General features: G+C 45.5%; 1 protein-coding gene and 1 non-coding gene across 2 annotated transcripts in view; one reads left to right on the forward strand and one right to left on the reverse strand.

Moving 5' to 3' along the window:
- Positions 1–18,909, forward strand: part of LOC112622375 — a 183,704-nt gene that overhangs the window by 119,261 nt on the left and 45,534 nt on the right. Inside the window, exons 27-31 of the mRNA XM_025381939.1 lie at positions 364–366; positions 6,370–6,484; positions 7,558–7,723; positions 12,233–12,371; positions 17,312–17,465. The gene's annotated coding sequence lies outside the window, so the exon portion shown is untranslated. The remainder of the gene's footprint in view (positions 1–363; positions 367–6,369; positions 6,485–7,557; positions 7,724–12,232; positions 12,372–17,311; positions 17,466–18,909) is intronic.
- On the reverse strand, positions 3,379–3,482 carry LOC112624006. Its single transcript, XR_003119336.1, has one exon. It is a non-coding gene; the product is annotated as a small nucleolar RNA U13 (small nucleolar RNA).

The raw sequence follows: 18,909 nt of genomic DNA on the forward strand, positions 1-18,909 counted from the left end.
GTATTATCTGAAGGATTGGGTTGATGGGAATGGGGAGCAAAAAAGGCTCCAGGGAAGAGGGGATGCTTAACCTGGGTCTTGAATGACAACTAGTGCTCCAGGGAGACAGGGAAAAGAAATTCAGCTCAAGCTGGGACAATTGCATGTATAAAGGAACAGAGGTGTGAGACAGCATGTGGACTTGTGTGGGACTCATATCCGGAGTTTGTGAGGGCAGCAATGGGAAGTAGAATGTATTGAGGGGTGAGGAAAGAGCCAGAAGTCTGTGTTTGTCCTTCAGGTCATTGGGAAAAGTGGAGCAAGATGATTGTCAGTGACATTATGTAGGAAGCTACTAAAATTGTAGAGACAAGAGATGTTTAGAAGGTGAAATCAGCTAGACCAGATGGCGGATATAATATGAAGCTGAGGGAGACGGAGGAATCTAAGATGTCACTCAGAATCTCTGGCTTGGGTGAATGAGAAGACAGCAGTGCCCTTATTGTTAATGGACACAGACTTTCAGTTTTAGAAGACGAAAAAAGTTCTGGAGATGGATGGTAGTGATAGTTGCACAACACTGTGAATGCACTCAGTTCCATGGAACTATACACTTAAAAATGGCTAAATGACTGAGAGGTGGGCCCTGGGGTGGCCAGCTGGGCTCGGATCTGAGCAGGGTCAGGATGGACGAGGACGTGCAGACCACCCTGAAGATCCTCATCATTGGCAAGAGTGGGGTGGGCCAGTTCAGCCTCCTCTTGAGGCTCACAGATGATACTTTCGATCCAGAACTTGCAGCAACAATAATATGATTAGCCAACAGTATGATTAGAACGTATGCCAAGTGAAACAAAGGGATCATTGTCATAGAAGTTGCCTCAAATTCCAGTTGTCTGGAAAGCAATGCAAAGTGGACCACCTGCCACAAAAAATATACTCAGTGAGCTACAAGCAAGTTTTGGGAACTTCTCAAAACCAGTGAAAACTTCAACTAAAAGTAGAATTTCAAAGTACTGTAATTTGGTTGGAAACCAACCCTCCAAATAAAACATGAACATCAATATTTATACTGAACAGCCTCATGTGGTAGACACAAGATTTGTGTTATCGACTTGAATGTTACCAAGGGTTCACGATTTCCGGCATCCGTTGGTGTTATTTCTTTCTTTCTTTCTTTCTTTCTTTACTTTGAGATGTAGTTTTGCTCTTGTTCCCAAGCTGGAGTGCAATGGTGCGATCTCGGCTCACTGCAACATATACTTCCTGGGTTCAAGCAATTCTTCTGCCTCAGCCTCCGGAATAGCTGAGATTACAGGCATGCACCACCATGCCTGGCTAATTTTTTTTTAATTTTTAGTAGAAACAGGGTTTCACCATGTTAGCCAGGCTGGTCTCGAACTCCTGACCTCAGATGATGCACCTGCCTCGGCCTCCCAAGGTGCTGGGACTACAGGTGTGAGGTACCATGCCCGGCCCCAGTAGTGTTAATTTAAGGAAGTTCGATTGGCCAGGTGTGGTGACTCATGCCTGTAATCTCAACACGTTGGGAGGCCAAGGCAGGTGGATCACCTGAGGTCAGGAGTTCGAGACCAGCCTGGTCAACATGGTGAAACTCTGTCTCTACTAAAAATGCAAAATTAGCTGGGCGTGGTTGTGGGCACCTGTAATCCCAGCTGCCGAGATCATGCCACTGCACTGCAGCCTGGGTGACAGAGCAAAACTTGCCTTAAAAAAAAAAAAAAGAGAAAAGAAAAGAAAGAAAGAAAAAAGAGAGTCGGATTAAGTAGAGCAAACCCAGCTGTGAGGCAAGGACCCTGTCAAGTAATCATGCAGTGCTTTTGTTTGGGTTCTCAGAGCAAGTCTTCCTCATCCCTCCCACTTTCTCCTGACCTCCCTATAAACCTACTACCAGATACCTCAATTTTCTTCAAGGCCGGAGTGTTCTTAATGTTGCTAAATTGGTTGAGGAAATGGGTTGAGCCACTCTTGCTCTGCATGTTTTCCTCAGGGTGCTCTTCAGGCAGTTCAGCAGCCCATTACCTAGGCCAGTTACATTTCCAGATGTGTCCTCCAAAGAAGCCGATCAGACATAGGGATGCTCACTGTGGTTGTAACTCAGGTCGAATGTTTTGTCCACTTGCCAGGCATCCAGGAACGGGTTGGGGGGCACACAGAGCCTCTTGTACCTCACGCACACCTACTCGAACTGGATCTGGCTTCCGTTTCCCTGTGTCACACGTAGATCCTGCACCACGCTGTCCAATTTACTGACTTCGCAAAGATATCCGGTTCTGGCAGTGGGTTGCTGTGGGAGCCCACCAGAATCCAGGTGAAACTGGCCTGGGTGCGCCTCCTGGAGGCGGAGAGGTGGTAGAAATTGTTGGTGGTGAAACAGCCCCTGCACAAAGTGTCTCTCCGCCTTGGACTGGCTCCCCACCGGTGCACTGCTCCTCCAGATCTTCCTCTTCGTCCTTGGGCAGGTGAAGGAAGCCGGTGCCCAGCGCGGCCATCAGCATCATGGGCGCCAGCAGGACGATCCAGTGGTGCGCGTCCACCTGCCACCCTGGCCACTGGAAGAAGAGCGGTGCCTCCAGGCAGTCAGTGTGGCAGTGGCGCCTGCAGACCGGATCCCCGGGGTTTCCACCTCTGGCAGAGGAGCGTCGTCCCCTCCAACGCCGGGGATGGCTACGGCCCCTGCCCCTGCCCCATCGACGGTCGCCGCTCCGAGGGCTTCCCTGAAGCCCCGCCCGGCAGCGATTCCGGTTCCTGATCCGACTCCGGGACCTCCCCGGCCCCGAACCTTGTGGCGTCAAGCTACGCTCTGTCTGGGACCCCTGCGGCCTTTTGGAGCCTGGCCCCGGCCTCCCCTCTGACTCGGACCCCGGTTTCGGCTCTGACCCCGGCCAGACCCCAGCCTTGTTGCCCAGTCCCGCTTCCTGGGCGGCGACTCAGTCTCGGAGTCCAGCTGCGCCACGGCCTTAGAGGAGCTGAAGCCTGTTTCCGGGAAGCACGGGCGGCGCTCTCACTCGGCACAGCGGGTGAAGCAGCAGCTGCCGGCGGAGCTGCCACCTCTGCCCTACCCAACGGCTTCCTGGAGAAATTCTAGGGGAGCCTGTGTGAGTGCCCCTGGAGCGCAGGCGGCGTGGGGAGCAGGTGGTTGGCCCCGTTGCCCAACTAATCTGAAATGTATTGGTGGCGTGCCTGGCCTCTCAGGAGGTTCAGCAAATACAACGAACACTTCTTCAAGGCCATCAAATGCGTGCCTGTCCTAGGAGACTTGCAATGTATTGGGAGAATTTGGGTGTTTCTCCCCCCAACACATAAACGGCACAGAAATTCCACGTGTCCTGAGCTACAGATTTTACCTTTCTTGGAGTTCACTCAGTAGCAGTTTGAGGTCAGACAGGTAGTGTGATGACGTTGTACCAAGGTTCGAGAGTAGCACATCTCACACACATGTGTGAACACCCAATTGTCAGGCTCATGAACTACAAAAGAATTCTAAAGTCTTTTAAATAAACTTCCACTCCTGCTCTGAAAAAACAAACAAACAAACAAAGGCTAAAATGGTAAATTTTGTGTTATGTATATTTTACCACAATTTTTTTAATGGAGGGGAAAAGATGATGATGTCATTAGGACAAAGAGATGTGGAGGGAGATGAGCAATCACAGCTCAGAAGCCTCAGCTGTGTCCACCAGCCTCTCAACAAGGCTCAGGTGCTTCTTGTTGGGCATCCTCTGCACTATGGTACACTTCCATTAGCCATGCTGCTACCACAGTGTCATGGTTCCCAGCTGCCTCTGGAAGGTAAGAGCATGGAGGGCAGAGGATGTCTTCATTTTGTATCCCCGGTGTGCACCTCTGACTTTGACACTGGTTGAAAGGGAGGGTGTATGTGTATTAGGGGTGAGGGTTGGGGAAATAGGCCATCAGGAAGGAGAGGGAGTTCCAGCAGTGGCCTTTAATTTGATCATGAAATAGCAGACCGTGTCATCATCTGCTGGCAGGAATTTGGTATGGGGGCCTTAAAGAAGGCTTGGAATCATGAAACAAGAAAATGGGCACTAGAGCTGATGAAAGGAAAGGAAAGGAAAGGAAAGGAGGGCAGGGGAGGGCAGGGGAGGGGAGGGGAGGGGAGGGGAGGGGAGAGGAGGGGAGAGGAGAGGAGAGGAGAGGAGAGGAGAGGAGAAGGATTGTTCCAGGGTGACATAGCTCAGGCTGGAAACCATTTCCATCAGTAGAATTAGCAGTGTGATTTCCTCCAGCTGTGCTCAGCGGCATGCCGTCAGAAACAGCAAGCTGAGCAGTTGGAAGGACCCAGAACTGGGGCTTTGATAGGTAGATGGGTTGTGAGTATAAAGCAGCAGAGAATTGAAGGTGCTGGGGAGAGAGTGCTTCGTGTGCTTGACTGTGAGATCCAGTCTGGGTAGGGAAGGGAGTGAGGTCAGAAAGGAGCTGACAGATGGAAAGGGAGACCAGAGGACTGGATGATGTCAAGGAACCTATTTTGGAATAAAGGAAGGGAAGTTTAGTGAGAGTGGATGACTCAGAAAACTGTAGGAATAAAATGTGGGACTGGGAAAGTTAAGACTTTGGAGGTGATATGGTTTCAGAGGATAATAAAGTCTTGGGTGTGGCCCAGAAGTGGTCAGCTGAAGGGGAATGAAAGGGGACAGTGTTGAACAGGTTGGGGAACTGCCAGGCCAGATAATTGGCAGGCCATCCACAAGGGGCAGGGCAAGTCTCCTTGTGGGGCTGAGAACCAGGCTATGCTTCATGTACTGAGCACCTAAAGCTTTCTGCAGTCATCTCTGCTCTTCTCAGACGATGGCTGCTCACTGCAGGAAGGACTGGAAATGGCAGGAAATAACAGGTAAGAAGTAAAGGATAGCACTTGGTAGAGGGCCCAGTGGCTCCAAGGACACATGTGCTTCTCAGAGGCTAAGGAAGGAGATGCAGACCCTGCAACTTTTTAGTTTTGATATTCATTGTTACCTCTAGGCAGGAATGAGCACGGTGAACTGAATAATAGAGATGAGACTGGATTACGCTGGCTTTGGTCTGTTTCAGGACAGGAATTGTTTGACTTTGTGGTTGCTAAAAGACAGGCAATTCTCCAAACTAAGACCATACTTTATTCCTGAGCTGAGAATTAACTGATTAAAATCCTGAGACTTATGTTTATTGTAGCACTATTCACAACAACCAAGATATGGAATCAACCTAATAACCCACAAATCAGTCACTTGCAGCAGCACGGATGCACCAAGGATTTTCCATCAGAAAAAACAAGGCATTGATTGATGTAAAATTCAGGATGGAGGTTCATCTGGGGGCCACCAGGGAAGTGCATATCAGGCTTCAACATTCCTTTTCTCAGGCCGGGTGGTGGGTACCTGGGCTTGTGTGAATCCTTAAACCAGACATATATGGACAATACGTTTATATATAAACCTGCAACAAAGAGCCGACTAAACGAAGAGATGACTAACCTTATTAATAAATAATAAGGTATTTGGAGGAGGAGGAGAAAGGAGGAAAAGAACACCAGAAGCTGGAGAACCTGGCAAGAAATGTGGTGGCAAGGCAAGAGAAACAGAGCCTGGTGTTGGAGCCCAGATTCTACAGCTGGACAGATAGATGTGCATTTGAATTCTCTCTTTTTTTCTGAGACGGAGTCTCACTCTGTCGCCCAGGCCGGAGTGCAGTGGTGCGATCTCTGCTCACTGCAAGCTCCACCTCCCAGGTTCAGGTTCATGCTGTTCTCCTGCCTCAGCCTCCCAAGTAGCTGGGACTTCAGGTGCCCGCCGCTGCACCTGGCTAATTTTTTGTATTTTTAGTAGAGATGGGGTTTCACCATGTTAGTCAGGATGGTCTCGATCTCCTGACCTCATGATCCACCTCCTCGGCCTCCCAAAGGGATGTGCATTTGAATTCTAACTTCATCTTTTAGGAGCTGGGTAGATCTCCATAACTTCTCAGGGCATCAATTTCCTCAGCTGTGAAAGAGGAACAAAAATAGATCCATCCTGAGGTTGCCAGATGAATTAAGTGACATAAAATATGTACCACCTAGTGTGGTGCTGGCCATCTAATTCATGGTCTTCCTGTCTTTTCTCACCACGCCTTTCCCTCCCTCCATCCCCACTCCTTCCCCCACACAGCTCTGGCTAAAATCAGCCTAACTGCTCTTCTTCCTGTTGAGTTATTTATGAACTGGCCACCTGGGAGCGACATGAAAAGGGCTGCTGCCCTGGGGTGTGGATGCTGGGCCTGTGGTGACAGGCCTGTGTGACAGAGGGCGGTGATCCAACAGGGTCATTCATGACGCCTCTTGTTTAGAGGGAAATGCATGCTATGGATCCTTTTTTCTAACCCTTGCAGATTTCAGCCCCGGCCACGATGTTTGCTGTCAGCGGATGGAAAAGTCTTCCTCAATTTATGGTTCATACCCCATTCTTCTGAAGTGCTGATTATGTTCAAAACTCTGCCAGAAAAGGTTTGCATTTTTTTGTATGTGTGCCAGAATGGAAACTGGCTGGGTTTTGTCTCACAGTTAAACGTATCAATTCCAGAGAACATGCCTTGTTTTATTCAGACATCTAACTACAGAAATCTTTTTCACAGAAGCCTTTTCTGCTTTATCATACTTTGTCTTGGGCCTCACTATGCTATGATTTATCTCTCTCACTGGTCACTAATGAACCCTAGTTCAAGCCTCTGACATTTCTTATTAATCTTCAGTTTCCTTCCAACCCTTCCAAAAAACCCCACGGATGCTCTGAAGCGAATGAGAGGTTGAGATCACACCTTGTAACTCAGGGTTAGTGTTTTCTGAGGGGTGCTCTGTGTACCTCACTTACTGATCAAGGGCAATGTTGGTAACAATTTTTTAAAAAAGAAAACATAGAAACACATAAAACATAAGTATTTGCTAAAGAAATAAATTGCAATGTTGAAAATGGCATTTGGGGAATATTCTGATTTTTCTTTGTAAGTGAAATCCTGTTTAGCAAACTTGGTTTCTTACCCCTACTTTCATTGAAGAAGTTTCAGATTTTTATTTTTAAAAATATGGAAATACTACCTTCTGCAGTTAGATCATAATTTTTCACTTTTCCTCCACTTGGACATGGATATATAAGATCCACGGTTTAATTTTCAGTCATGTGTTGGTTTAAACAATGTTGATAAATATCTATACCTTGCTTACAGGTATTCCCTCAAGATAATGTTGTCTGAATATGAGTCCCTTCTATGAATTGATTTGTGACCCTTGTAATTCATTGATGGCCATACAAACATTTTGATGTGTTCATGGCCTTCAGTGACTTTAAACAAAGAAACACGTTCCTTTAACCCCTCACAGGCACTCCGTTGTCCAAGGGCATGTAATCCTGGTTCATGAATAGGTTTATTGTTCCTTTTCTGATATTATCCTGTATATACTGTGCCAATGTTTATTGAAATATTCTTGTTTAAAGATATCGTCCCCATTCAGTGTTCATATGTCTTTATATGCCTCTTAGAAACGTCCTAAAATGTATTTCCTTGTATTGATTTTATCCACAGGCGGCTTTTAAAGCCTTAAAGCGAACTTTACAGCTGATAGCTCCTCTGCATGATATCGTGGCCTACCTTGTCAGTTTTGCTAAGCTTGGCAATTGTGCAGCATGTTTTGAATTTCCTCTAAGTCCCAACCCTTTGAGAGGAGACTGGGGAGGAACTGAGGGCATTGGTGAGTGATTAAAGGTGATTCAAATCACCTTCAGTATTCACTGGAAGTTCTATGAAGCTCTTAATACTCGGAAAGACAGAACTACAATATACTCTCATAAATGACAGCAATCAGAAGGGCAAAGGAAGAGTCTGAACTGTCTTATAGACTGTCTCCACACTGCACAGCTATCTGCTTGATTCCGCATTCACGGGCTATACCACAAAGTGCACCAAGTCAGGAGTCGGGAGGCCTGGGTCTTACTCTGCCTCTGCCACTTGGTTACTGAAAGCTGGGTACTTTACTCTCTGGGTCTCTGCTTGTCCATCTATAAAATGGGGTGATAGTATCTGTCTCATACAGATGTTCTGTGGATTGAAATTTATGTCAAAATTCTAGGATATATAAGCCCCCATTAAATATTAGTTTTCTTTTGTTCCCATTTCCTTCCTGGCCTTCATAAACTCACATGGCAAGGTCAGAGCCAATCACTCCCTATTAAGAAGCTTGTAAACAGCCCTTGGTTAGCTATCAATGACCTAAAAGTCTTTGTGGTAAGAATGATTGAGGCTTTAGTTTTATACGCCCAGTGCTCATCAGCACAGGTTATATTGTAAGATAAACACATGAGGTGAATTAAAAACACTGAAATGTTTACTAAGCTATGTTTATCAGAATCAGGGAAAGTAATCTTGCCTTAATAATGTGACTACCATCCAAATAATGTCACTGGTCACGTAAATATCAATTAATAGCAAAATACTCTAGTAGCCGGGGATTTAAAAGAACAAGAAGAGCCTAAGAAATGAGGCAACATGCCTGTTTAAACCTAATGCTCTTAAAACAAATGTCAGAGAATCTGAGGATATTCCCCTGTGGCTGGTTGGTGCATAAAGGAAACACATTTGTGGGAGACCTTGGAGCTGGTGGCAGGTATATTTGCATTGTGCTAAGAACACTGAAGGGCTCTGTAAACATTTAGATGTGGACACAGGGAAGGGCATGCATGCTGATCTGGGAGGAGGATAATGCCTGTGTCTAGGAGCAGCAGGATAAAGACAGAGTGGTAGTGGTGCCACCTCAGCAGAAGGCACAGAATTGTTGCAGAGTAATGAGCTGTCAGAGTGACTCACAAGTCTTCAACATAAGCATCCGATTAGAGAAGCTCCAAGCACTCTGAGGTCCTTTCCTTTGACTAGTTTGGGGACTGTTGTAAGTGGGGCTTACTCAGAAAATAAGCTAAGACACTCTTAGCGGGGCTGTTGGATGTCGGGAGGGTGTGGGGGCTGAGCTTTAGCTAAGGCACAGGAAGAAGGAGTGTGGCCAAGAGAAATGTCCTGCCTGCCCTTGAGATGGGGAGGCAGTTGTTACATGGAGATGAGATAGAAACCGAGAGAGCCAGAGCCATATTTCCTGGTGAAGTCACTACACAGGCAGTCCTATAGCAGCTGGGAGTAAAGGGTGCCCCCGGGCAAAACCTCCCCAGATCAGGGAGGTGATCTAGGGTGCTTCCCAGACTGGAGAGGAGCGGACTTGGATCAGTGTAGAAAATAGGAGGGACAGTCCTAGCAACATAAGAAAAGGACACTGGCAAAAGCAGCAGGCAGAACTGCACGTGGCCAGTCCAGAGAAGTGAACCTGCCCATGAACGAACCCATGAGTATGGCTCCGAGGAATCACGGGAAATGAGGCCCAAGTTGAGGACCTGGAATTCAGGAAGAAGGGAATTGTTTTCTTGCCATTTCTGCACTGTGAACCCAGAAACCATTGAGATATGTGGGGCCCAGGCTTTCTGAAGCATGCGGAGAGGCATGCATTGTCATGCTGCACATCTGTGCTCCAGGGAGAATGTACAGTTTTACATGCTCTGCTTTGCTCAAAATAAAGAGCAAATTAAAAAAAAAAAAAAAAAAAATCCCCTCCAAGATAATCATCTTTTTAAAAAGACTAGGCTGCTTAGTTCTTGGCCTGTTTCCCAGAGGAGGCAAGAAGAACTAAGGGGAAAGATGAAATGAGAGTCTGTTCCTTTAAGCCATCTCAGAACAATTTAGAGTTAGTTCTAATTGTTAGTTCAAATTACTTTTGTAGACTTATATGCTTTAAAGTATTTTTAAAACAAATCTTGAGGGAAATTCAAGATTTCAGCTTTGGGTCCTCCCCTTGACTGAAGAAAACAGCTCTTAGATACTGTGGACCAGCTCTGTGGATGCAGCCAAATTCTCTTCTTCCCAGAAAGCCAGTAACTCCCTTTGAAGTCCCCCGTGAAGCAGAGGATGTAATCAGAATGTGAACGTTTACATTGTGACTTCCTTTGTAAAGGATAAGTAGGCCAATTAAAGCCCAAATACTTCACACTGAACTCAGGGAAACCAGGAATGAAGTGTACGATCTCTGAGTCTTCATGCAGAGACGGGGCCACTGTGACTCCTCTCTCTCTCCCTCTCTCTCTGGCTGTCTGTCTGTCTGTCTTCTCTGATTTCCCAAACGGGACCCTCCTGGGAAATGCATGAGCAAAGGCTCCTTTCCTGATGTTTCCTGGCACAGGGTTCACCCCAGCCTCACCACCATCGCTGCCTGCAACAACCCTCTGCCCTGTCCCCACCGCCAGGCTGCCTGTCCTGCCACCTCCCCTCCCACCAAGCCTCTTGACTCCATAAAGGAAGGAAAGTCAGAACGAGGATTTAAAGATCAGTAAAATAACAAAGGAAAGGCAGTCCTGCCTCCACATCTGTATTTTAATGATAATACTACATATCAACATACAACAATTTTGCTGGGAAGCGATCACATGCCAAGTGCACAACCAGTAGTATATAAATGATGGAAATGACAGAAAAAAAATCACCTGTAAGCCAGCCACTCTAACAAGTGAAATAATTTTATTTATCTTTACTCCCTTCTAGCCCCTGCCCAAATATATTCCATATTATATTTTACAGAGCTTTAACCACAGGGTATGTGTAATTTTATATTCTCCTTTTTTCATTGTCATTGCAGAGGATTAGGAAATTTTCCTCTGGTTACAGCATAGCCTGATATTGCTTGTAGACCGAACACACTAGGCCTTGAACAAATGAGGCTCCCTGACCACCTCTCCTCCCTCCAATCACCACAAAAGTTCTTGTACAATTCGTTCTAATATGACTCTTCTTCTGGTGAACTCTTCAGCCCAGTAGGACTATCAGATTTAGAGGAGTCATAAAAAGTTTGCTGATTGGACTCAATTATTTGGGGCTGGAAACAAAAATAAAACAAATTTTGTATTGTATAAAACAGCAAATGGATATGAAATCTGGACTGCTCATCTGTTCTTAAAGCCAAGAGCACATATTACACATGTTAGTAACCATTCTCAGCCCTGGATCTGCCTGATCAAGCTCTCATGGACAGCTTCCCCCCTCCCACAACTCTCTGCTTTCTCACTCAGTAGATGCTGGAGCCCAGTACTGGGCTAGGGAGGAAAGAAGGCTGCTTGCATGTGGACCAGCTGTCAAGATAGAGCATCTCCAGAAATGCCCTGTGGGCTTCCTGTCTCACTCCTGCCTTGGACTGTATCAGTTTTCACAATCCTTCTTCTAATAACAGAGATGTCCTCTCAGGGTAGAAAACTATCACTATGTTCACAGGGATATTTCAGACCAGCTGACATTCTGGTAGCCGTGTAAGTGTGAGCCCAAGCATGTTCCCCAAGGGCTCATCACTTTCCACTGTGCTATCCTGTTCTGACTAGCTCCTTCTCTATGCCAATAACTAGGATATATATACCTAGATGCTAGGATGGTCATCCAGACTCAGGCTGGGTTCCACATCCTGGCACTGAGTGCCCCACAAGGCCCCTAAGTTAAATTTTCACCCAAAATGAATATGAATCTATGTATACATAGCCTACTCTTACAGTAAGGATCTAAGAAATAAAGCAAATATGGATCCTCCACATTTGCTCCTAAAATGACTAGAATCTCCTAGAAGGATATGTATGCATATGTATACACATATGTGTATGTATACATATGTTGCATATCTTTATATATACATATATGCACATGTGCTTTTTACTTGCTTTAGATGGTCTTGAATCTTCTTTAATCCATGAGCCAGTGACAGGCAGGGCTGATTTGGATATAGCATGGCAATAAGAGATGAGTGCTGATTCATAATCTCTGATCTCTTCAAGTACCTAACAGATATACTGAGGACTAGATTTTCCTATTCCTTGTCATTTCTCCTTTTTGTTCTATTTCAAGACCATAGCCTTATAAATTTTAAAACTTTCTTTCCTGGCCTGTTCTTATTGTACTGAAAAGCAAAGCAAATTTTATCTTCCTGAGGAAGAAAGGAAACATAAATCAGACCTTTAATTCTAGAGCATAAGGCTTTGCTGGTCTTGCAAAACATATAATTAGTATACCCACAAACAAAACACGGGAAGTCTGATTAGGTGATAAGTATGGGACAAAATGTTGGTTTACTGGTTTAGCTATAGTAGCCTACATTTCACATTGTCAGACTAAAATATTGTCCATCTTCTAGGGTCTGAGCTTCAAGAGCTGCAGAACATGATTGACAGCCTCCAGAGTCCCCAAGACCCTCCCCGGGTGGCCCAGGCACTTCTCCTCTGGAGGGAGGTCATGTTTTTGCAGTTTGACGCTGCAGTGAGGCATCTCATCCGGTAAGGGCTGGAGCACTAATCCTGTCTAGGAAATTCTGCTGTGGAGGTGTTTGCTGAGTGACCATCTAGGGAGGCCACTCTTGGCAAGGTTAGATAATGAGCTTAAAATAGTCACGGGCACAAGCAGATCCAGAACGCCATGGCTACCAAACGTGACCTGTCACAAAGGCTGTCTGTGAGAATATGTTCTTATTGGCGAATAACAATCTTGATTTTAGCAAATGTAATTCCAGAACAGTTCATATAATGATTGCTGCTTTCAATGTACACGGGGGTTCTGCTGGAAATAACGTTTTTATACTTCTAAAGATGATTATTTCTAGGGTTTTTTTTTTTTCAACGTTTGTTTACCTTTCAAAAAGACAGAAGTTTTACTGAACTTCTCAAGCTAACAGAATTGGCTACCAGCGTTAAATTTATAAATAAATCAATCTACCTCTAGCCTTGTAGGTACCACTGTATTAAGTACTCCACATGCAAAAGAAATGTTTTATTTGGGTAATTAATCATGATGCTGATGGGAAAATTAGCTTGGATTAAGATTCATAATGTTTCCAGTATAAATAAGTTTTGTATGAGAGGGAAAGAGGGTTAGCCCTGAAGATCTCTGCTGACTTTTTAATTGTCAAAATTAACTCTTTTAGGTTAGTTCCCCATGTGAGTATTTAGCCACTGAGAGGGCCTCAGAGGGCTGTGCTCTGACCTGTAGGTTGCAGTTGCTTTCCACTGCACTTGCAGGCATCCATGGAGAATGAAAAGGTCGGGGTTGCACTGAACTGTCTTGTTCTTTTTCTACTGTCAATCTTCTTTACTCTGACATCAGAGGACTCTTGGATTTAGAATGTAAATTCAGCAGGACAAAAATCAGGCTAATTTGTTTTCTTTATATTGACAGATAGCTTCCTAAGCTGTAGCTTAGTCAAGCAGGTAAGATGTAAAGCCTCAGACAATTGTCAGGATGGCCATTTGTTAGTCCTCTGGGCTCTGAAAGCCCAAGGTCAGAATTTGCAAGGATTTCACATACTGGTGAAGAAACAGAAATATCCCCCAGAAGTCCTTTTTGGATTTTAGCTACGAAGGATTCCGTTTGGTACTGCTCTCCCAGGGAAACCACTCTGCTTCCAGGAAACCCCCTGGAATCGCTTTGCCGGGGCTTTCTTTGTCCTCACACTCCATCTGCAGGAATGGAGATTGTGTCCTATTTCTGGTTTTATATGTTTTTCCGTGACCCTCTGGAGAGAATCACCCAGACGGTTCACCCCACTGTGTCCTCCACTGGTTACATTTCCCCAGCCTTTTTTCTTCAGAGCTGTTCAGGTTGTGTCTGTTTGGAATTATACAGCTAGTAAGTGGCAGACCAGATTTAGAACCTAGGTGTGTTTCACTCCAAAACCCAAGAGCTATTATGGAGACCAAGTGGCAGCGTGGACAGAGAAGAGGATGCTGAAGAGAAGGCAAGATCATCTTGGGTACTGGCTATGTGCATGCTTCTAGGCACAAAACATTTCACTCTGCCCCTCTCAACCCCCCTCTACTAGCCAAAGGGTTGATGGAAATTGGTAGCTGTCCCCCAGTGGGTTGGATCACACTGATCAGGGCCCAGCATTCATCTCTGGACATGTCCACCAACTTGCAGGAGTTATTGATTAGCCAATTCAAGAAATGCCCGAGGATTAAGCTTATCTTTAATGCCAGGTGAATTAATCATGTGCATTGAAGGTAAACACTTGGGTGACAAAGCAGTTCTATCCAATCTCATCTATTTAAGTCAGGAGTTGGCAAACTACTGCTGGAGGTCTCTGCCGATTTTTGTATGGCCTGTGCACTAAGGATGGCCTTCCTCTCTTTAAATGGTTGGGGAAAAAAATGTATAGAAGAATAGTATTTTGTGACCCATGAAAATGATATGGAGTTCATATTTCCACGTCCATAAATGAAACATTGTTGGAACACAGTCATGCCCATTCACCTAGGGATTGTCACCCCTTTCGCACTACAACCCCGGAGCTGAACAGTTGCCACAGAGTCCGTAGGGTCTGCAAAGATGAAAACATTTACTGTCTGGTCCTTTACGAAAACGTTTAGTTTTTCACCCCCTGATTTAAAGCATAGAATTCCTTTGCACTTTAGGTTTGGAAGGAAGCAAAGAAGTCCCTCCAAGGTACTCTATAGCACAGTATAAAATATAGCACATGAAAAGTGCCTCTAGTCTGAATGTATTGTTGATGTTCAGGGTGATTAGGGTAAAAAGGAGAAAGCTGAGGCGATACCTTGGCGATACAACCCTTCCTGCAGCAAGCCTGCCTTAGGAGTACATCAAGGAATTTCTAAAGAAAGCAACTCCAGCCTCTCATTCCTTGAATGTTTGTTGGTTTTCTCTTCATTTTTGTTCTTGAGACAAAGTCTCACTCTGTCTCCCAGGCTGGAGTGCAGTGGCATGACCTCAGCTCACTGCAACCTCTGCCTCCCAGGTTTAAGTGACTCTCGTGCCTCAGCCTCCCGAGTTGCTGGGATTACAGATGTTTACAACCACACCCAGCTAATTTTTGCATTTTTCTGAGAGACAGGGTTTCACCATGTCGGCCAGGCTAGTGTCGAACTCCTGACGTCAAGAGATCTGAGTGCTGGGAGTATAGGTGTGAGCCACTGCACCTGGCGTTCTGTTCATTTTTGAATGTATTTTTATTTTCATGATCACCTACTTAACTCTCTCTAAACATGCAGCTATTTAAGTGTGCTTTGACAGCTGGGTGTGGTGGCTCACTCCTTTCATCCCAGCACTTTGGGAGGCCTATGTGGGAGGATCCCCTGAGCCCAGGAATTTGAGACTGTTGTGAGCTATGGTTGCGCTGCTGCACTCCAGCCTGGGCAACAGGGATCCTGTCTCTAAAAACAAAAAGAAATAAAAATTTAAAAATAAAGTGTGCTTTGGGTTGTCTGGGGATTCCTGGGAGACACATAGGAGCCTGGGCCCTCACATGAGCAGTGCTGAGTGAGGCCACGATCCTCGTTTTTGGCATCTGAGAAGCAAAGAGCTTTTGCCTGGCCTCCTCTGGGCCACTTTGCAGGTTTCATTAAGTTCTTACCTGGAGGAAAACTCTAGCATGTGCCCTGTGAGTTCCCTGTGGTTCAAAATAGCTTTTACTGATGGCAAGAAGATTAAACTTTCTAATGCCACATTACTGAATCACACTTGGAGTTTAAAAGTGATCCATTTGAGATTTAAAATCAGTTAATGCAAGATTCTCCCTCTTCCCCTTTGTTTTAATCACCTCCTCTTCACTTGCTGGAGAGGGAAGGGTCCTGCCCTAGGGTCATGGGGATGGCCAAACACCCTACCCTGGACAGATGGGGTGAATGACAGATGGGGCAAGTGGTAATTTATTACTCACAGACACAATCCAGAGGAAGAGGACACTGTCCCCCCATACAGGGCCACTTGGGAACAGAGTGAACAAGCAAGGGCTGTGGGAGGCAGGTTTTGTAATATCAGGAGAGAGTGATGTTCCGTGCTTCACACAGGAAGGGGTGACTGATTTGAATAATGCTGTGGTCTGGCAGGGAACTGAAACCGCTACTCAAGGATAAGCAGGAATTGCACCTGGTTCCTTTGATAAGGAAGGTCGTTAAACCTGGAGACCTTATCTGTGGGAACAGAGTGGGGAGTGGGGGACCTTGTGGCTAAGCTATTTGAGGCCTCCTGGTCTTGCCAGAAGTCAAGGCAGCACAAATTTTGGACCTTAAGTTTAGGCCTCACACAACACTCTTCTCATTCTACCATCCTCTCAGAGGTGATCTAAGTTTCTGTCAGTGCTTTCAAATCTTCCTGGCAGCTGGGAAGACACAGCCACTTCCTTTATCTCTGCTGTGGGTGAGCTGGCTCACCCCAGGCCTCTTCTGTTTAGCCTGCTGTTCAGCATTCCTCTGGATACCCACGTGTGAGGGTCTTTCTCCCCACTTTGAGGGGCTGCTAGTCTTCCTGGGAGGCCACCTCACAGAGAATCCAAGCAAAAGGACCTTCTGCTCTGGGATACCCTCCTCCAACTTATCCAGCATCTTTCCTTAGGCATCCACTAGAACTCAGCTCTAGTAGTCTTTCCTTGTTTAACTTTTATTTCCTTTTAGGCAAGAAAAATCATTCTAATTTATCATGCATACTTCCTTCTCTCTGACTTATGGTATAAATTTCATGCTCCAGTCTTCAGGGTTTGTGGTTCTTGGTATACAAAGCCAAGTTTTGTTTAAAACCAAACAAGAACTTTTCTCCCCCAAACCCCAAGGAGGCTTAAAACTTTAAACTTAGTTTTTATAAAGAAGTGTTGTCTCAGCTTTTGGTCTTAAAATAATTCATTCAATAAACAATTGATAGCTTTTTTCTAGAGCTACAGCTGCACTATTCAGTAGCCACATGTGGCTATTTAATTTAATTAAAATTATTATTAATTTAAATGAAAGAAAATTAAAAATTTGGGCTGGTCTGAGTGCAGTTGTGTTTACAACTAATTGATTACAACCAGTTACAGATTGCTTTATTCTTTCTCCACTCACACTGCTTCGCTTGACTAGCCTTTAAAAAAAGAAAAAGAAGAAAAAGAAAATTAAAAATTCATTCCCTCAGTCACAGTAGTCACCTTTCAAGTGTACAACTGCCACACGTGGCCAGAGGCTACTCTATTGGATAGTGCAAATATAGGACATTTCCACCATTGCAGACTGTTCTGCTAGACAGTGCTAGTTGAGAGTATGCCAACCCTCCCCATGAGGGCTATGAACTGTGAAAGTCAAGGGTAATGGGCACGGGGGTTGATGTGGCTGAAGAAGGAACCTGTTAATATCTTGAAATGTTTTCTTGCTTCCGTAACTTTGAGGAAAGTTTTGAACTTTAGAAATGTAAGTAACTGCTTTTAATGAAATGCCCCCCCGACCCCATGTTTTGGTAGAAGAACGTTTTTGGCAGCTGGAAATGTTCCTGCCTACCAGTCTGTCACAGACGGCATGTCCCATGGGCTACCAGCACTGAGCAACTGTCTCAGGAAGAGCATTTTTGCCTCGCAGCTCAGCCTGCCCCAGCCACTGGATCCACGGAGCCTCCAGGTGTGTTTCTGATGTATTTTTATACTGTAAATGGTGTGCTGTGTGTAGGGAATTTAGGCTGTTTGTTTCCATTTGGTTTAGATTCTGCAGGGGCTTTCAAGACTTTAATGCCCTCTGTCTTCCCTGGCTCAGCTTCACTTGCACAGTGGAACAGTCTGGGCCCCAGGGCCAGCTGTGATTCCCAGTCAGGGTCTTGGCCTCCAAACACTCAACAGGCTGATCGGGGCAACAGCTTGTCTGTTCACAGTTGATAGCAAAACGAACGCTTAATCTTCTCCATGTAATAAATAGTCATGATAGCAATTGCAATGCATAAATGAAGTCAGCAGCTGGGTTTTCAATAGCCCTGGTTATAGCCCCTGTTGTTGAAGGCAAGCCTGGCAACTATTGTTGCTCCTAGGCAGGAACAATATTACCCACCTTCTACAACCAAAGAGTTCAAGATTCAGGAAGGCCAGAGATCGGACTATTCCAGAGTCACGGCAGCACCAGGTTGCAAGCTGTATTAGTTACTTATTGCTGCATAATGATTTACCCTAAAGTTTGGCAGGTTAAAGTAATAGACATTCGTTATCTCACATAGTTTCTGAGGATCAGGAATCTGGGAGCAGCTTAGGTGGGCAGTTCTGGCTCAGGGTCTCTCATGAGTCAAGATGTTGGCCAGGGCTGTAATCATCTCAAGGCTTGACTGGAGGACAACCTGCCTCCAAGCCCACTCCTATGGCTGCTGGTGGGCACCAGAAGATCCACTTCCAGGCTTATTCACATATGCTTCTCCACCGAGCTTCCTTGCAACACAGTACAAACAGTCCAAGAGGGAACCCAAGATGGAAGTCACAGTGTTTTTATTACCAGATTTCAGAAGTGACTCTCATCACTTCTGTCATATTCTTTTCACTGGAAGTGAGTCACTAAGTCCAGCACACATTCAAGTAGGGGGGATGGAGCGGAATTAAGCTCCACCTCTTTACAGGAGGAGTATCAAGGAACTAGTGGATATCTCTTTCAAACTACCTCATAATCCCTGGTCTTTCGACTCCAAAATTTCCAACTTAATATTCTGATCTTATAGTGCTAAGCCAAGGGACACCAACATTTCTACCTGCAGTGGCTGCAAGACAGTGACTTTGGGCCCAAGCCTTGGCCCTCATTTAGAACCAGAAGACAGGGCTGGACCGTGACCACTGGATCTGCTCTTGCTACCTTTGGGTGTTGCCTGGGATTAGGTGGATACAACAGTCCTGGCTTCTTGCTGTCAGAATCAACTGCAACTCCAGGACTTGATTAAAACCAGAACCAGGTCTGGAAGTGTAGAATGGGGTCAGATAGGCAGGCTCACTGGTTCCAGGGCTGCACATGGTATCACAAGGGACAGAGGATGCCTTAGCTATTGGTTAGTGATACGGAGGAGACAGAGACTCACATGTAATAATTTGTGGCGCTG

Source organism: Theropithecus gelada, chromosome 4 (assembly GCF_003255815.1).
Source record: "Theropithecus gelada isolate Dixy chromosome 4, Tgel_1.0, whole genome shotgun sequence".
Taxonomy (NCBI): Eukaryota; Metazoa; Chordata; class Mammalia; order Primates; family Cercopithecidae; genus Theropithecus; species Theropithecus gelada.